Source organism: Callorhinchus milii, unplaced genomic scaffold, assembly GCF_018977255.1.
Source record: "Callorhinchus milii isolate IMCB2004 unplaced genomic scaffold, IMCB_Cmil_1.0 Scaffold4, whole genome shotgun sequence".
Lineage (NCBI taxonomy): Eukaryota > Metazoa > Chordata > Chondrichthyes > Chimaeriformes > Callorhinchidae > Callorhinchus > Callorhinchus milii.
The window spans coordinates 30794471-30811164 of NW_024704745.1; the positions used below are offsets into that span (position 1 = coordinate 30794471).

General features: G+C 39.1%; 1 protein-coding gene and 1 non-coding gene across 8 annotated transcripts in view; one reads left to right on the forward strand and one right to left on the reverse strand.

Moving 5' to 3' along the window:
• Positions 1–16694, reverse strand: part of LOC103176881 (protocadherin-9) — a 397017-nt gene that overhangs the window by 22146 nt on the left and 358177 nt on the right. The window lies entirely within an intron of this gene.
• trnav-cac lies at positions 13935–14006 on the forward strand. Its single transcript has one exon. It is a non-coding gene; the product is annotated as a tRNA-Val (tRNA).

Sequence of the window (16694 nt, forward strand, 5' to 3'; positions counted from 1 at the left end):
GATGGATGGGCGGGTAAAAGTGGCCCTTCATGGTTGACTGTTTTCAGTGATGTCTGATTTCAGTGATGAAAAGAAGCTCCAGGCACAACTAGGCCAGCGGATGGCCACAATGGCTGCACCACAACGACTGCACCACAGTCAGCCCGCCACCTTCAAGAATTTCAGATGAGCCTTGAAACTTGACCCAGGCAGCCTCTAGCTGGTGGAGAAGCCTCCTCCCACAGTAGGATGATCCAGGTTGCCCTGTCAGACAGGGAAGACTAAAAGAGTCCAGGAGAACCATTTAAAGGTCAGGTAATTCAGGTGCCAAATTGAGTCTGGCAGAAGAGTTGGTTGAAAGCCTGTATACTAATATCATTGCTTTTCTTCACATATTTATTTAGTTAGTTGAGAAGCAAAGAAATAAGAGCCCGGTGTCAGCCTGGCTCAGTTGGTAGCAGTCTTGCTTCTGAGACAAGAGGTTTGGGTTCAACGCCCATTGGAGAATTTCAACTCAAATAGTCTAGGTTGAAATTCCAATACAATGCTGGGGCTGTGTGGCATTGTTGGAGGTACTGCTGGTCAAATAGAATATTAAAATTTAGGTCCCACCTGTCTGTTCAGATTGTCATTATGAATCCCCTCTAGTTACTGACTCACCGATTAGTAGAAGTAATTTCTTTCTATTTATCATATCAAAACCTCTCATAATTTTAAAAACCTCCATCAGGTCTGCCCACAACCTTCCCATTTCCAGTGAAAATAACTCCAGTCCTCCAATCTCTGCTCGTAGGTCAACCATTCATCCCTGGTATCATATCAGTGAATCTCCTCTGCACCTCTCAATGGGCCCGACATCCTTCCTAAAGTGGAGTGACCAAAATTGGACACAATACTCCAAATGCAGTCTAAGTAATGATTTAGAAAAGCTTAGCATTCGCTCTTTGATTTTATATTCTATGCCCTGATTTATAAAGCCTAGGATCATGTTAGCTTTCTCCATAGCTTTGCCTATCTGTCTTCTCACCTGTTAAATAATCTTAACTGGATGGAAACTTTACTGCAAACTAAGCTTTCAGTCCAGAGTCAGTTACCTCCCTTTCTTCTGTATCTTATAAGGTGCTATGTATGGTAGGCTTCGATTGGGAAATGCATAATTCTAAAAACAATCTTTTTTTTTACAAAGCAAAATCTTTTAGGTTTAAATATGTCCACCTTCAACATTTCCTTCCCTTTTGCCCTGCTTTCTATCAATTGCTCACCTCAACATAACTTCCTGTGCTGAAAGTGTAGAAATAACAAATAAAAGAAAAGAACCTTAGACCAATGGGAAAATCATAGCATCTGAATCAGACACATGAAGCTGAACAATTACTACAGTACATAACAAAATACATAATTACTTCACTTTGGAGCAAACACTCTGATTCAAAAAGCCACAAATTGCTCATTCATTTCATTCTTCATCTATCTGCTCCTAAAAGTACAAGACACATTGTTGCCATCTAATAGTCAGTCATCATGTTTACTGCAACAGAGAATCTGCCCTTACATTTTAAATTAGTGAAGTCTAATGAAGGAATGACCGAATTGCCTGAAAATATTAAACTTGAGTTATGCATATAACTACTCATTCATGGTTATGATGAAACTGTCAATCAAAATAATTCAATTTACTCTCCTTTTGCATGCAATGATTGAACTTGGTAAAAGATGTATGAGAAATGAGCATAGTTGTTATCATTAGGAGCAAGTTCAAAGATGGATGAAATAAAGATTGATAAAACGAGATCAAGGGTACAAAATGCAACGTTTGATAACTTATTTGATGCATCACATTAAATCTGTTCTGAACCGCTCATTTTTCAGACTGATTTGGAATCAAATCTGTAAATCTGTCATTTCTGATTTTGGCACATTTGCAATATTTAATGATATTAATTCACCCAAAACATGTTACAGAAACAGAGCTCGCTCTCTTTCATTTTGGTGATGTTAATGGAAGGATGAGACATACTGTGTAACTGATTCTGAACACATTTTGTCCATTCTTGTGTTGCATGAAAATAGCAATAATAATAAAAACACTTATTAAAACAAGCTTTTACTTGCATCTCGAGATGTCATATGCCATATTATAATATACATTTCACCTTGTACTGTGGATATTCAACCTCACACAAATAGAAATTCCATTAGGCAGCCATCATGCTGCAAGTAGTTCTGCAGTAGCCATTCTGTGGGTAACATATGCTCTGGGTGCTTAATAAGTGTATTATCCTCTTTCTCTCTGGCTCGACATCAAACTAATAATTAGGGAAATACACTTAGTATATTTCTCTAATTATTTTTGCACACGTATAGCACTGTACCAAATGTCACTGTAGTCAAAAATTAGAAGTAAGCTACATGAATGACCTATTTCTGCCTCAGCCCACATTTGCTTCTTGTCCAGGGAATGACAACTTTAAATAACTAACCAGAAATATTTGATGCAGCTTTTCGAAAAACTATAACGCTAAACCTATACTCTGGGTAGAAAGATGCTAAGTAGAGATTTTAAAATTTTAAAGATTTTAAAATCTCCTACACGCCTAATAATAATCCCTCCAAAACCAAAAACAATAATAAATAGGTCATTTTCAATCTACGACTATTTGTGGGACATTGCTGTGCGCAAATGGCTGCCGCGTTCGCCCACAAATATATACAGTCAATTCACTTTACAGTATGTTCTGTGAAGCGCTTTGGGACGTCCTCCCGACGTGAAAAGCGCTATATCAAATGCAAGGATTATTATTATTATTATTATAGAAGGACATTTCTTCATTAATAAAGCTGTAGATAGAACAAGAGCTCTAAGTGCCGCAAATCATCACATTCTTCACAATGTTTTGTGTGCATGTGACATGATAATAAATTTCAGTGAACATTTGCGCCTGTATCCAAAAAGTAATAAATATTAAAATAATTATTGATGTACTCTTTTATATATTATCTGACAACAATTCAATAATTTGGACTTATATCGTGCCTTTACCTAAGGAGAATGTGTTAAAAGGGATTTTACCAAGATTGAGTGAAATAGGAGGAAGGGAAGAAGCTGGATAGAGGCACAATCAAGAACAATCTTGAGGTGGATTTTGAAAGCCAAGAGAAAAGGGAAGAGGTTGAGGGAATTCAAAAGAGAATTCCAAAGGACAGTGCCTGAATGTTTGCAGGGGCCATAATGTAGGCCAGATTTGATTGTGGACTGAAGTTATAGCCCTGAGGCCAGTGCACGTGTCTGTCAGGTAACAGGAGGAGAAGCCATTAGGTGAGATGATATGAATATGCTGGGACAGGTAGGAGTGAAACCATGGATGTGTACCGGGAGGAGAGATGGTGGAGAAGGTAGGGTTTGCCAACAAGTGCAACAAGTGTCAAGGGTGGTAGAGAGAGAAAGGAGGTTAAGGAGACACAGGGAGTCTTTGTTACAGAAAAAACAGGATATCATTTCTGACTTTGACCAGTACTGTCTCGATATTGTAGGTGGGGTGGCAACTAGATTGGAGGGATTCATATTGGGAGTAGTGGGAGAAGAAAAAGCAAAGCTGGGAGACTACAATGTGATCCTGCACCTTAGAGAGGAAGGGAAGGTTACAGATCAGCCAATAATTCAAGAGTTTCAAGGGATCAAGTGTAGGTTATGACATTGGAACTCTCAAAATGTTTCACATTTATTATGACAAATAATCCTCGCATATACCACCTTATCACTTCATCGAGATGTCTCAAAGCACTTCACAGGATGTGCTGTAAAGTGGATTGACTATGTATTTTGTGGGCAAAATGGGGCAACAAGTTTGCGCACAGCAATGTCACACAAACAATTTTATTTGGGGGATTTGTTGACCAGGAGAAATGCTCTTCTCTTTTTGAATAGTGTCATGGGATCCTTAACACCCACCTAAACCGCCAGATGATACCTCAGTTTAAAGTTTCATCTGAAGAATGATACATCCAACAATCAACACACCCCAGCACTACATTGGAGTGTCAGCTTTGACTATGTGATCCGAAGTCCAAATGTGGAGCTTGAATCCTTAATCTTCTGACTCAGAGGCAAGAGTGGTACCTACAGCCATACTGACGCTAAGACTGTTATTACTGTTACTAGTCCTATTATAATTGTTAAATATAGTGACTGTGTATTCGTAGGTGAATGTGGCAGCTAACTTTCTTACAGCAATGCCCCACAAATAGACAGAAGGCAAATGACAAATTAATTTTGCAGGATTGTTGGTCAAGACACCAGGAGAAACTCAAATGGTGTCAAAAGATGAGATGAATTTATGAAATTAACAGCTTTGGAGCTGAAAAATAATCATCATCTGGACAATTCTAAATTTCTTTCTGGAATAAGACACATGAAGCACTGTAGAAATTTGACTGGAGCCACATTTCAACAAACAAAAGTGATGGTTGCAAAATGTAAGAGATCAGCAACAGAGAGGACACCTATAAGGAATGTCCGTGGCCCACATAAGTAATATTTTTGTGTTTCCCTTCCAGAAACATAACATTTACCAGTGCCTTTTTCTTGTCAGAAGGATATTTCAAAGTACGTGAGCTGGGGCTGGGAGCCGAAGGAGGTGGGAATGGGGAGGGGAAAAGATGACCAAAAGTGCAGACAAAGAGTTAGATCTTGAGGTGCCTTGAAAGAGGGAAGGGAGGGAGGCCAAAGGGCTCTGGGACCCTACCCTGCGTGAAGAGCGCTATATAAATGGAAGTTGTTGTTGTATTATCTATCTTCTTCTATACTAATAAAACAACAATGTTTGTCTGCGCTTCAAGAAGGATTTCAATAACCGATTTGCGTAGAGATATGATTTATACCACCATCGGAAAGGTCTTGCATCTAGGATTGATATGGGCATATTTATTTTTGGTAATCTCCTATCGTTCATGAGTTATTTTCAGTTTTGCATTTCTCGCTGCAGTTACACGTGGTGGCCGCCGAGTCCAAGTGGGCTGTGGCATCGTGCATCACAGAGCACCTATGTATGTACACACATGCTGCAGTTACACCTGGTGGCTGCGCCGGCTGACCATGGTGTTGTGGCAATGCGCGTCACAGAGCACGTACGTATGTACGTATGCATTGCAGTTACACCTGGTGGCCGCACCAGCTGACCGTGGTGCTGTGGCATTCTGCGTCACAGAGCATGCACGTAGCCAAGTGGCGGGAACAAAATAAAGAGCACAGACGAAGCTAAGCTGCGGCAACAATGAAAATTTTTTTTTAAAAGTGCACTGAGTCTTCCCAAAAGGAGTTCTCTCACAAAAATCCTTCCAGATGAGTATAGATAAAGATTAAATATCTATCTGCGTGTCAATCTACATTCCATATTGGATCCTTTGGTTGCAAGCATAGCTGCAATGGATAGTTACATAGTAAGATGCTATATAAAATGAAAAGGTTAAGGATTATTATTTCTGCACAATAGAGGAAACTTTATTGGATACCTAGCCTTGTTACCATACCTAAGACTTCTAGGTGTTCACACTGGCTCCCTAATACTAACATCCATCTAATTTATAAACACAATATTGTATATTGTGCTTCAAAATTAAGTTGCGTGTTCTATGTCACTTGTTAAACATCATATTCATCAATTTGCTGTGTGGTAGGCTATAAATCACTAAATTCAATACATGCTTTAAAAGAGAAGAATGGTCCAAAATGTAGAAAAAAATAAACAAAAACAAAGGTCAACGTTTTAAAATTGCTTTACAAATATCTTCAACTGGCAGAAATACACAAACTGCACAGAAAATATGATGAGTCAGTTTTATAGCATCCTTTCTATCTATGTTTTTTGTACTGCTCTGTATGCAGGTCCCAAAGTTTGATTTCTGCTCCCAGAAAGGAAACACTGTCAGGAACCACACTTCAGTCAATTTAGAAAATAAGAGTGTTCCCCGTAATTTGGTCTACTTGTCTTTTAAAATATTTACAAGTTTAATTTTCCAATGTCAATGTTTGCCAAACCTGAACAGCTGTAACAGCTTGGGTACTCAGGGGTCCTTCTCTTTCGTTGCAGCTCATTTGACACAGTGATCATGCATAAATTCCCATTAGGAAAGGAATAGGTGCCTTATAAATACAATATTGATCTGTATGGGCAATGCGACCCTAGTCATAAATCCTCCTGCAAGCCAATAACCTCTCAGGAGGTACACTTCCTAATACAAATATTGCATTTGATGGAATATAAGTTGATTTTAAATGCTCTACCCATGGGGATGTGACATTTAGATGTAATAGTGGAACTGGGAAACATCTGCTACCTGACTCTTGTCAGCTGCACTGTTCCATGGCACTGCTGTCATCGGCTGCATGTTCTTCATCAGCCAACATCTGTCTGGCCCAAGCTTTCATTTACACAATTAAATGTTTTTTCTGCAAGGTGATTTTTTTAAAATCTGTAAATCTTTTACAAATCATTGTAACCAGCCTTCTATTTTATAGACTTGTCAAGAGCTGTCTCAGTGTTAGTGAATTGAAAAAAAATGTTAGTTCTGTGTAATGTTAGGCTGGCATTGTGAAGTACCTCAACCTGAACAAAACTACCCCTACCCTATTGAAAATTATGCCCACATGACATATCCATCCAACATACCTTCAGTTTTCAATCAATTATAAATGGAAAGCACTGGTATTCTGTGATTTATTGTTAACCAAAACATGGTTTGAGGCTACAGACAATCATTCCACTTGTATCCTTAAAACCCGTACAGTACACACCTTGGGAAAGCTCTCTTTGGTAGGTTGACATCCTGTAGAAATGAAGCGTCTACTAATTTGGCACAAATTGGCTGTTAATTGAATAATCTCATTCATGGGGGTTTGGAGAAGGAAACTGAGATGTTTACACTGGAGTAGGGAGGGAAGGAATGAGTGCCAGATGGTAATACAAAGGTGTTCAAGTTGAAATTCCATTTATTTTGGATCTATTTGGAGAAATTCTAACTTGCTTCACTGCAGACTACTTCAGATGTAGATGTACAATACAAAATCGGATTTGTACAGCGCCTTTCACATTGGGAGGATATCCCAAGGCACTGGATAATCAGGAATTTGAACCTGAGCAGAGGGGTTGGGATGAGGGAGGGTGGAGGGCAGGGAGGTTGGCCAAAGGCACAGTCGAAGAGGAGGGTCTTTAGACGTGTCTTGAAGGAGGCAAGGAAGGGAATGAGGTGAAGGGACTGTGGGATGGAGTTCCAAAGGGTAGGGGCAGAAAGGCTGAAGGCCTGACGGCTGATGGTGGGCCTGCCGGGCAGGGGACATGGAGCAGGCCAGTTGAGCGGAGGGATTGGACAGGTTGATCTGGGGTTAGCAGCTCACAGAGGTAGGAAGGAGCAAGGCTTTGGAGGGCCCTGAAGGTGAGAATGAGGATTTTCAACTGTTTCTTCTGGGGAATGGAGAGCCAGTGGAGCCGGGTGAGGGTGGGGATAATAGGGTCACAGAGCCTGGTGCAGGAGACGAGGCTAGCTGCAGAGTTCTGGATGATCTGCAGCTTGTGGAGGGAAGAGATGGGAAGACCAACAAGCAGGGAGTTGGTGTAGTCTAGCCTCGATGTGCAAAATGCATGGATGAGGGTTTCGTGGCCTGAGGGGTGTGGCAGTGGCAGAGGCAGGGAAGGTCCATCCGGGTGGTTTTGCAAAGACAAGAGGGGAATCATAGTACTTTACATCAGGTGTCAAAGGGATAAACCAAGACAAATTAGTAAGTTCAAGCCCTACAGCATAAAAATATACCTCCAATTGTCCAAACACAGAGTAAAAGTCCTAGTTGCTATGTGGAACACATCACTATGCTTTCTTGCCCTTCTAACTTGCATAAAATAAAGTAGATTATTATAAGATACATATTGCCAGAGGCAGTCTATCTGTTTTTCAACAAATATGATTATAGCCCTTGCATAAATAACTTGTATAGTAAACATTTTCTATTTGAATCACTTCTCAAGTAGTCTTTAAGCTAAATTCAGAATAAATTAAGCAGCCAGCAATACAAACAAGGAACATTCTTTGTGCTATTCACTCCTACCCCACAGTGATGACCTACATAAAATGACTTCCTCATTGCACCTAACATATAATTAACTATCTAATGTTTGTGGTTAACTGAAAACAATAAGGTACTGATGGACCTGCTATGCAATTTAGACCAGGTAATATTACATCAGCATTTACACATTAAATAGACACCCTTCCTGAATCTTCTAATAGATTCAGCAGGATTTCTGCACAATTTCAGAAAAAAAATGTAGTTAAAGGTGCCTTAACTTTCCTTATTTGTGGGTAGAAATTGGTCTAGATGTACTCTATTAACTTAACATTTTAGAGTTCACAGAAATTGACAAATTATTGAATACAGTTGTAATGAAGCCCACTTTCTGTAGTTCTTAAAAGAACTTACAGAAAATCAACTTCAAAATGAAATAATATGTTTAAGAATATGACAAATTCTAGATCGTCTAACATGTTACATGAATAGGCTAGATCCAGTTGGATGTTCTACCCGTTGAACTCACCAGTTCAGAACATCAAATGTTCCAGAGTTTCATTAGTCTTCAGCTGTTTCTTAAATTAGTCCAGTGTCCTGGCCGCTACTACTTTTGCTTGTAATCCATTACAGCTGTTGAATCACCCAACATTGTTGGGATCAGTCTTCCCTATTGAGAATATACAACAATGTTCGCCTACAGAATAGTCACTACATTTTATAGTATATCATGTGAAGCACTTCCAGTTGTCCTCTTGACATGAAAGGCATTATATCAAATGCAAGGATTAACATTATTATTATAAATCTTGATTTTAAATATTGCTTAAATGTTAAAACTCTCTACCTTTAAATTAGGAAGAAAATTAGGATTAGCAGACAGTCAAAATTTTGATCTCCCTGTCATCTACAATTTGAGCATCTGGTTGATAATTTAATTTTGCTCACCCATATTTTAAGCATCACATAAGCATATTTATTTTCAACCCTAGGGAGGCAACAGCCAAAATAATGAATTGAGGGTCACAGTGATCAACTTTTACTTGTGAGAACAATTACAATATTTAACATTCAATCAGTTTTGTGAGTGCTTCATCTGGTCTTGATATCTCTGCAAAAATGGTGGCCATTAGTCTCACATTAACAGTTAATAGCACAATCTTGTTCTTTTCAAAGTGCTTCTGCCATTCGGCTGGAGTAAACAACCTGCTCACATACAGTTTAGAGTATTCATTGGGGTTCAATTTGCAGATTGGGTTATTAAACCCACTTGCAAAATGTGTGGATTGATTTAATTATATTAGGGGCTAAATTGCGATATTCACAAAATGAATTTGTACAAATAAAGTAACTGAAACTCTGCTCAGATGCTGATCATCTCCGATGCACTGAGGGCATAATCCAAAAGTCAATACTGAGATTGACAAGTGAGTAGCATGTGAGACACACATCTGGCTGAGTGCAGGATTCTTTATTTACTAATTCTTCTGTGAATCTCGCAATTCAGACCCTCCTGTGCAAATTATGTGGACATCGGGATTAATAATCCTTACATTTGATATTGCCCCTTTCACGTGCATCACAGAATATATGGTATTGTGAAGTGGAATGACTGCAAACCTTGTGTGCAAACTCAACAGCCAATTTGTGCACAGTTATGTTCCACAAACACATATGGTGTGAGCAACCAATTTTATTTGGGAGATTGTTGGGCGATAACAGCAGCACAAATTATATAATTAACAACCAATGGCAAGGATTCCAAGCCATTCTGTAGCCACTTATGTTGGTTGTCATGTCACATACCCAACCTGCAAACTAATCTTTGATTGTTCACTTTTTCAGTTTTCCTTGGAGATAGGCATAAAAAAGAGAGGATCTTGAAGGGGATAAAGTGGAGAAGTGGGATTAAATTGATCTCCTTGCTCTGTGAATAAACTCGATAGGCTGAATGGCTTTCTTCTGAGCTGTAGATTTTTATGTTTCACTGTTTCCTTTGCACGTTCTTGGCCCAATGTACCAAAGTATAAATTCATCCTAATCCTCAGGACACCAGTGCTGGAGACATCAGGGAAATTGTCCTTCCCACTGCCTCAGCTGTATCAAATGTTATTCACATATATCTGATCAAAGATAACCTGACAGTCCAGCCCATCCTACAGAACAGCAATGTATAAACTGCATAGCTGGGTCACTCAGGCTGTTACAAAAGAGCGTGAAAGGCCCGAAAAGAAAGCACTCATTCATGCCATAGAAATAATTGTTGCACAGACCCAGTAGGTTAGAGGCTGTAAAGAACCAGCAGCCTCAGGGAATTGAAGACCTGCTTCAGTTTGAACCAACTCTGCAGTATAAAATGTAACATATGTCCTTTCCACCCAATCAATCCCCAAAGCTAACAACGATAACAGAACATAAAGTTTCTAAATAAGGCGCACTTCCACTAAATGTTATAGTTCAGTGTAGTTGTGTATGCTGCCACCTTTCTTTTTTTAATGAGCCTCATTAATTTTCAGTTTTTCTTTCACAGTTTAGGTGTTTAAATCTCAACAAATCACAGCCCTGCCCCAGATATCACAGCCCCACTGCGATCTTTTATTTTAAACAACAAATTAAGTATCTGACAGCTCAGGTGGCCATCAGGGGAAAACGGTAAGTCGGGAAGAGAAGCTACAGCAGATCAGGAGATGGCAGATGTGTGAAATAGATTTGTCACATCATTTTTCACAAATAATGACTGCAGTCAAACCCAGATCCAGTCATTTTGGTTCAGGAATCTTCAAGGTAAGTATAGATCAATTGAGTAAATGTTATGAAGAAACTCGAAGAATTAAGGGAGATATTCTCTATTTGTTGTTAAACTGATCTATTTCTGGTTGTGTGTGTTCCTAAGAGTGAGATAATTGCAGAATAGTAAATATCTGTAACTTACCCACAAGTGGAGAGTAGTATTAACTCATTTAGGTGTGCACCAAGAAGCTTTGCTCGATCTCTCACAAAAAATTACCCCCCCCCCACCCCCCACGACAATGATTGACAGGAAGCAACTTTGGCAAATGTACTTTCTGCTAGCAATTGTTGTAGTTTGCGAGTACCCAACACAAAAAACATATTTAGAGTTACTCTGGTATTGACTGTCTTGATTTATCAATGAGGTATTAATTATCAACAGTGATAATTAACACATCATACATTGCATTATTAATCAAAATGTTTGATAAGAGTTCCATGCGTAAGACTTCTCAGACTAGTTGAAAACAATAGAACTAGTGGCCAGTTCACTGTTTAGAGTGAAAACTGGTTTAAAAATAGAGAGCAAGAAATATGATTTCAGATTTGCAGCATTTTCTTTGTATCACTGTTAATTATTATGTTAATTAATACCTTCAAACCAATTTGAACCATTTCTATTTGAGAAACATTGCTGAAGTTTACAGGGAAAGATGAAGATTTGACATGAACTGATATCCCGAGGGCAGTGGAGGCTTCTTGTCTTGCTAGGACAGAGAGGAGATGGAGGTGTGTGTATATGTTTGTGTGGAGGGCTGAGGTCGTCTGCTTTTAATCAAATCACCCTCTCCTACATAATTGCATAACATTTCTTCTAGATAGCTTTTATTTATTTAATGGGTGTTAAAAGATTCCATAATTTTGGAACTGTTCCACATTTCAGAATAATTTATTTGGCACTAGCTTTCTACCATGGCTGCACAATGTAGGTACAGTTCAAAATGATTTCCACAGCAACATTAATTTTACGCAACATTAAATGGGCAAGGTGATTCCTGAGCAGCACCGATTTAATATTTAGTAATATGTCAAATCGCTTCTTATTCACACCGATTCCAAACGTAACACTTAAATATATAATCTTGATTCAAGTATAAATGTGCACAAGCTATCCATGCTTACCACACTAAATGTAGTCAGAACAACGCACATTATAAAGGTGCTTTCTAGTCTGTAATTATTTGTAATATATTGCTGCTTACTATGGGTTTTGTTCAAGTTGAATTGCTGAATGGATGATTCAATGAGAAGTGGAGCAATGATTTCAAAAATTGCCTATTTCGCTCTGTTTGATAGAAACCCTGATCTGAGTGTAATGTTTCTTACTAAACAAGTAATGCCTTTATCAGAATTCAACTGCACTTCTCTCAAAACTAACCGATATTGATCCAGAGAAGCAGGAGAAAATTCTCGAGCGAGCTTCACAAAGATAAGCCTACAGATAAATGGTAGCAATGATGAATGATGAATACTTAACTCTACAACAACAACAGCAACCTGCATTTATATAGTGCCCCTCACACAGGCTAGCATTCCAGAGCACTAACTCCAGATCAGTAATGGCCAACCTATGGCCCATGGTACTGTCAAGAAGCACGCCCCAAACGTCCACATGAGTCTAAGTGAGTTTGTGTTTGATTGGTAGTGTGGTTTCAGATTTTTCTTGACTGAATATTTTTTGATTTATGGCATAAAACTAGAAATATTGAAATAAATAAATGTATTTTGTTGGCCGACCATAAAGGCTGGACATCACGGTTCTAGATCGTACTTATTGTGTTTTTTTGTTTAAAATGTAAAAAATAATTCAGTTTACATGATGCTCCATTTCTGTTCATTCACTTCAATGTGATACAGCAACATTAAAATGGATGCAACACTACTAATGTGTTTACAAACCAGTTGCACACTATCTGCTTTTACAGACTATGCTAAGAAGTATTATTACTATTCAAAATACTGTCGGCTTGTAAGTTACAACAGTCACTAGGACAAGCAAATGCTACTTTTCTGAATATTCATGACATGAAGCCTCAGCTGACGCGATTACACTATGCATCTTTCATTTATGGTATCACTTGCAGTGTTGCATATCTAGAATATTGTACGTATATTAAAAAAGCACAAACCCATACAACATAAATCAATAGTGACAGAGCTTTCAATCACCAAAATACATTTGTGCTGCACTGACGCAGTGTTATTCGGGTTTTCTTTAGTATTCAACCCTAATTATATTTGGAGAAGTATTCAAATCCTAATACAATACAAATACAAAATTACATTTGTATAGCGTCTTTCATGTTGGGAGGATGTCCCAAAGTGCTGGACAGTCAGGGATTTGGACCCGAGTGGGGGGTGGAGGGTGGGAGGAGATCAGGAAAGGTGGAGGGTAGGGAGGGTAGGAGGGTGGCCGAAGGTAGGGTTGAAGAGCAGGTTCTTGAAGCATGTCTTGAAGGAGGCAAGGGAGGGAGCAAGGCAAAGGGAATGTAAGATGGAGTTCCAAAGAGTGGGGGCAGAGAGGCTGAAGGCCTGTCTACCGATGGTGGAGTGGACTGGGTAGGGGACATGGAGCAGGCCGGAGCCTGCTGAGCGGAAGGAGTGGACAGGTTGATTTCGGCTTAGCAGGTCATAGAAGTAGAAAGGAGCAAGACCGTGGAGTGCCTTGAAGGTGAGAACAAGGATGTTGAATACTATCCTCTGAGGAATGGGGAGCCAGTGGAGCCGGGCGAGGGTGGGGTTGATAGGGTCACGGATTAGAAAGATATCAGGAGATTAAGACCTAAATTCACTCAGTGTTATTCGTACAACTATGGTTACATTGCATTTTTGCTGAGTTTTTTTATACTGAATACATTATTTAGCTTATGCAAAATCAAAAACAGGTTTGGAATTGAAAAATTCCCATTCTGCTAAATCCCTAATCTTAACTGGTATTGCTGTAACCTGTCTACCTCCCTCAGGAAGAGAGGGAGAAATAATTATTCCTAGGCTGCTTCAGGCTGCCTCCAGGTGACTGGTTAAGATTAGGAAACAGGTTGCCAGAACGAGAGTTGGAATAATATTAAACAGCAACTCCAACATTCTTCTGCAACATTAGACTGTCCTGTAGAGTCCTGTAGCTCAGTGGTTAGAGCATTCGCCTCACAAGCGAGAGACCTGGGTTCGATTCCCGGCAGGGTGAAACCTTGGGCAAGTTTCCTTACTCCACATGCCTGATAAAAATCCCTCAAGAAAAAAATAAATAAAATTGGTCACTTCAATCCATGACTGTTTGTGGGACACTGCTGTGTGCAATTGGCTGCCGCGATTCACCCACAAATATGCAGTTAATTCACTTTGCAGTATATTCATCAAATGCAAGGATTATTATTAGGTCCTTGTTTAAAAAATACTTCACTGAAAATGTGGCATAAACATGTAATATGTCAGCATTTCATAGATACAGAAAAAAAGCCTGAGTGATATGGGTCTACTCTACATAAGTAATCTCCCTTCCAGAATTACTCACCCATCACTTGGAGAGTTTTCGGTAAACTACCGAGCTCCATTCACGATCGCATATTATACACCACATAACAACTTAATTTACCGGTTGGTGTGTAATGTTTACATTATATCTATGTAGCTTCCTACTGCATCATTTGGTAAATAAGGCTATTAAGGGATATGGAGAAAAATAAGTGAATGGAACTAAAGAGTTGCATAGACTTTAGTGGTGGAGAAGGCTCAATGAGCCGAATAGCCTGCTTTTATCCTTATGGTCCTTTTAAAGACATCTGTAATCCCCACTGCATACATGTATTACATAGTGGTGAATAATTAACTTGCCTTTACACATGTTTACAAATGTTTTACATTTGATGCAAAACAGAAACCCCCTCCCAATGCAAGCAATTGAATTTTGATGTTTTTAGTTTATAAATGTAGTCATGCTACAAAGGGGAAAAAACATACAATGGCAATAGGCCACCAAATGTATTGCGCAGGGAGTTGTACAAGGAGTACAGCCTCTAACTGCAACTTAAAATAAATCATCTTTTTCCCAACTTAGAAGATGCATTTTATAAGTACAATGGAGTGCCTTTATAGTACTGTAATTGAGGTCTATAAAGTCCCAACCCACCTGATAATGGAGCATATTTATTAATCATTCACTGCGCATGTGCAGCATACAGATTGTGATCGATGGTGACCTAATAACCTGGAAGTCAGCCACTTCTTTTTAGCACAGTTGGCTGTTTTTCCTCATTTTTGATAATTTTGGCGTTCAAGATCAAATAGTTTTATAATTAACCCTATGTTATAATGAAGCTCCTTATAGTGAGGTTCTACATAATTCTATTTTGAACTTTTTTTTCATATGGTGAAAGCGCTGCGAAACACTACCCTGCGTAAAGGGCACTATATAAATGCAAGTTATTGTTACATTATAAAATGTCTTATTTCATTAAATAAAACATGTGATATAATTGACTCTATGTTAAGTAGCCCTAATTTGGGGAAACATTTGCCAAAAGCTATAGAGTTCATTTAAAAACAGAATTATTTTTCTATATTAATGTATGTCCTGTTTCCAAAGCTGTGCCTCAGTATAAACATCTTTATTCTATGATTTCCACTGACATGAAAGCAAGGCAAAAATTTATGTTGCTGGAAGCAACTGGTACTAAATTAAATTTGCACCAGCACTAGTAAATCTAAAATGCAGACCTGCTATTCTATCAGCAGGTAAGTGGAATTCTCTGGCATTATGGCTATATTTTCAGTTCCCATGCACTGAAAATAATTTTTATAGAAGCATTTGAAGCTGCACTATCTATACCCTCCAGTAAACCATGAGGTAATAATCTGCTTTGTGAATACAATAGTCAATGATTACACCTTTCTGTTCATGTCACAATTGTACAGGCCTCAGTCTCCTCAGAAGCACTGTGCAACACTTGTAATGATAAGTTGTGGAAGTGGGCCTCAAAATTTCAGTCTAAAGTGTCTAGAATTGATCCATTTCTGATTCTTTTAGAAAAATAACCCATTTTTGAACATCTAAGAAGATTTTGATTGGTCAGCTAGATGTCTGACCAAACCCATCGCCATGTTTAAGAATATCCAAGCCAGATTGAGGGTTTCAGTATGTACACCACCTACACACAGAAATATTCCTTTGTCTGGAATAGGGTCCACACTTTGTCCCTGGAAGGACACACCCTGCTTGCTTAGTATTAGATGGACATTGACAAGGTATGAGGATCATTGCAATATTGCTGGAGTTCAACTCATAAGCTGTTGTGAGCACTGTCTGGCATGCTTCCTGTGTCTTTCCCTGCTAGAACCTCCGTACCTGTTAGGACTTTGGCTTACATGGTTAACAGGACCCAGGTTGGAAGAGTATCTATCCCACCAAGTTTTGTTGATGAATCAGGATGGCTGGTCTGTCATTAGCAGTGCCTTGGATGTCTGTGGACACGCCTGGCTCAGGAATTGGTCGATCAAAAGCATCACAGAGGATGGAATAGATCCCAATGGTTCACTGCCAGGCATGTTACCTAAAGTCAGCTCAGCCAGCCCTGAGGAGATCCTGCTTACCCACCCCCGCTACCAAACACCCCCCGCCCCACACACACACACACCAACCCTGGTGGGAGGTAAAAGACCTGCTAGTTGTAAGATATTGTAGAGGTCTGATTCCTGCTACTTTAGAGAATCAATTTTAGTGAAAAATTGAGGTAAAAGACCAAGGCCCATCAGCAGACTGTGCCAAGGTCAAAGTACGAGGAAAATGACAAGTTTGTGTGTTGGTGAAAACAAGCTTGTGCTTAAAAAACCTGTGGTATACCATAAAATTCATATAGGAGCAGGGCAACTCCATGTT